This window comes from Brassica oleracea, chromosome C4 (genome assembly GCF_000695525.1).
Source record: "Brassica oleracea var. oleracea cultivar TO1000 chromosome C4, BOL, whole genome shotgun sequence".
Classification (NCBI taxonomy): domain Eukaryota; kingdom Viridiplantae; phylum Streptophyta; class Magnoliopsida; order Brassicales; family Brassicaceae; genus Brassica; species Brassica oleracea.
Window position 1 is genome coordinate 29031467 of NC_027751.1, and position 3546 is coordinate 29035012.

Consider the following 3546-nt stretch of genomic DNA (forward strand, 5'->3'; position numbering starts at 1 on the left):
TTATAAATGTTTTAAACTAATTATATAATAAAACATTTTTCAAATTTTAATTTTATTATATGTATATATAAAGAATTAAAAATATTTATCATAAACTATGGTAAATTTTATTTTCAAAAATTACTTAATTAATTTAAATATTATATTTTAAATAATTTATTTTAAAAATTAATATAGAAATTTTTCGACGAACTGACAAATAATATCCGTAAGAAATTTCTGATGAATTTCATCTATCAGAAATTTTTGACGAAACTATTCTTCGGAAATTTTTGACGAAAATATTCGTTGAAAACTTCTGACAGATTATTTTGTTAGACAGCCCGATGAAATTTTGACAAATTTTTTTTCGAGGAATGAACCGACGATTTCTTTCGTCGAAAATTGCTTTTTCCGACGAATTTCTGACGAAATACTGTGTAGGAATTCGTTTGTTTTCTTATAGTGATTGTTCATATATTTGTATTCAATCGGTAACAACGTTGTTGAATTGTAAATATTTCTTTTTTTTCAGATATATAAATCTCAATTTCAGATTGATGCTCAAGCTGTTCCAACTCCTTTGAATTCATTCACCAACAAAGATACATATTGCATCAATCGATCTACACATTTACTGAAGCTGAAGGTTCTTCTCATATATGCATTAAGCTTCAGATATAAGCAGACGACTTCTTTGAGTACAACAGAAATAGAAAACGTACCAAAACGGAGGCTGAGAGTACAAGTTGCCTAAACGGACAATAAAACACATTAGTCTCGGCTAAAGATTTAAGCAGACAGTTTCTTTGACTCTTGGTGCTCGAAGCCAATTGTGTCTCAGTCTGTATTAATTCAAAAAGAAGAAGAAGAAACAGCAGCAGCAGCTGTGAGAGCCTTTGCTACTGGGATTGGTAGGGCATCCCCATCCAGACATTTAACCTGAAAAGTTTGAATAAAAAAGTCTAACATTTGCTCCAAAAGTTTTTCTCTTATACATGTTTGATGGTTTTCACACCTCAGCATTGCTGTCAGTGTTCTTGAGCAAGTCAGAGATGAAATCAAATTTGCAGACTTGTCAAGCTAACGACCTTGACCATTGGAAATGTCTGTTCTTAGCTTGAGCAGTTCGTCCCACACCAGGACAAAAACGTGTGAAGGGTATAAGCTTGCTTGTGAGGTATATAACATCTTCAAGGAATCTTTTCACCTTCAACAACGGCAGCGTCCCACATAAAGCATAATTAATGAGGCTGAGACGGCTCTGAACTTGAAACATTATTAACAGAAACCGGCAACATATATTGAACATCAGAAGATTATTTTAGCCAGCAATACAAATAATGACATCGATGAAGACTAACAAATTGTATTCTAAGGGGCATCAAATGAGCCAAAAGAATACAAATTTTCCTCTGTTCCTCTGTCACAAAAATACTTAAAAAATTGTCACAATATCTGATCCTAAGTTCCACAATTTCTAGCTATTAAATCAAAGGTCTTAACATGGAGGTCTTTGCCTTCTTCTGGCTCCCTTTACCTTTTGCTCTACGGAGAAGACAAAATCAGGGTAACATCCAAAACCAATCTCTAAAGCGAATATTAAACTGAAATATCAATCATTCCTAATCAGCTCTATCAATCTGAGCATCCATCACGCAAATCTTTGCCTAAGTTTTTTTTTTTTTGGTAAAATGTTAAATGAATCTTTGCCTAAGTTGAACAAATTGTAGGAAACATACTAAATATATGACAAGTAGGAAACACAAACACCTGACTCTGATTTCAGAAGCAATAATGTCGTGGAGGTGTTCGGTAGGAGATCCTCAGATCCATTCATGTTCATTATAGACGTATAGAAAGTTACAGGAACTATACTGCAAAAGCTCTATCTAGGAAAATGTAACACATCAACCTTTATATCTAGATCAAGTGATTTTGAAGCTAGTTCTTCCAGCAACAAGACTAACTATTCTGAAGGCATAGCTGAACTGTATGGTCGTTTACAACATACAAACATGCCTCCAAATGAGATGTTGACAGGGACTGCGGACAATAAACAAAGTGAAATAAGTCCATCCGGAAGATGTACTAAATAGGAATGGTTTCATTTGGAAAGATGCAAAGACGTATCATGGATTAAAACTCTCTATATGTAACAAAGACGTATCATGGATTAAAACCCTCTATAGGTAAAACCGTAAACATGAACATTACATGACACAGAGAGCTTTTAACAGACATCAGTTATCAAAATAAACACAGTGCCTACCAAGCAGAAGATGAGCCTTGTGTCTCGTAAGTCTTATATCTGATCCATACATGTAGATATAACCGAAAAGGCATGTACATTGAACAAGAAAAACAAATTAAACTTAACGTTGGATGGTTCACCTCTCAGAGCTAGAAACTATGTGAATCACAAGTTTCTTCAGCCGAGTAGAGCGAAACACATTAACGGAAAGCCATCATCAGGGTCGTGCATGGATACAAGCTGATCAAAGACCTCACTTTGACGACTGCGGAGCTGTATGGAACACTCGGATCGGAGCGAAGACTAAAAAAGGTTGAGACCTTCACTAAATTTGAGCTCAAAGACCAATGACCCAATGGAAACACAAAAGCAGTTAAGAAACCCGCCTGACCGCCACCACTGCAGGCCGCAACTCTCTTTTCCGGTTGAGATCATGAACACTTGAACAGATGTAGTCAGTGATGAATGGTGGAGAGACTATTTCATTTCGAGCTTTGTATCCCACATGTCATTCACTCATTCGATGATGTGGTAAGAAGCTGTAGATTGTTTTTTTCTTTCGCTAGTTGTTCCACGTCGGAGTGTAATCGAGGGAAAACAAAATATCCACAAACTTTTTAGAAAAAATAAAATAAATTGCTGTAACTGTTATAAAAAGAACTGAAATTTTATTATATCGCGGGAATTTAAATAAGGGAAAATTTTATACCCGTAGATAGGAGATAACACTGATAACAATAGAGAATTTGTTATTAAGAAGGAGAAGAGATGGTGTAATCGTCGAACACAAACGTTCGTTTATATAGACATGAAAAAGTAGGATTCACTGTGCAAATAGTGCAGCGGGCCCCACATCTTTATATATATTCAACGAAAATGGCTCATCTTATCTTTTGTCTTTCGTAACACTCCCCCTTGGGGGCCGGTGTCACTATCCGCTCTCGCTTAACGTCTTTGTTGCCTCGTTAAAAACCTTTCCAGGAAAACCCAATGGGAAAAACCATAGTAAGGTAAAAAGAGTACAACTACGTAAGCTCCCCCTCGAATGAACAGTCATAGATCCTTCTGATGGCGCATCCCAATGTTATGGATGTGTTTTCTGAATACCGAGGTAGGGAGTGATTTTGTGAAGAGGTCGGCTGCATTGTCGCATGATCGAACATATCTTACTTCAATCTCTTTATTCTTCTCGAGCTCTTGAGTGTATGAGAAGAACTTCGGAGGTATATGTTTGGTTCTATCGCTTTTGATATATCCTTCCTTCGTTTGAGCAACACATGCCGCGTTATCTTCATATAGAATAGTTGGCTCCG

The 3546-nt window shown here is 36.0% G+C and overlaps 1 long non-coding RNA gene across 1 annotated transcript; it reads right to left on the reverse strand.

Moving 5' to 3' along the window:
• Positions 1 to 602: 602 nt before the first annotated feature.
• Positions 603 to 2783, reverse strand: LOC106340024. The gene is made up of 3 exons (XR_001269287.1): positions 2374 to 2783; positions 998 to 1248; positions 603 to 921 (listed from the first exon to the last, which is right to left on the reverse strand). It is a non-coding gene; the product is annotated as an uncharacterized LOC106340024 (long non-coding RNA).
• Positions 2784 to 3546: the final 763 nt, after the last annotated feature.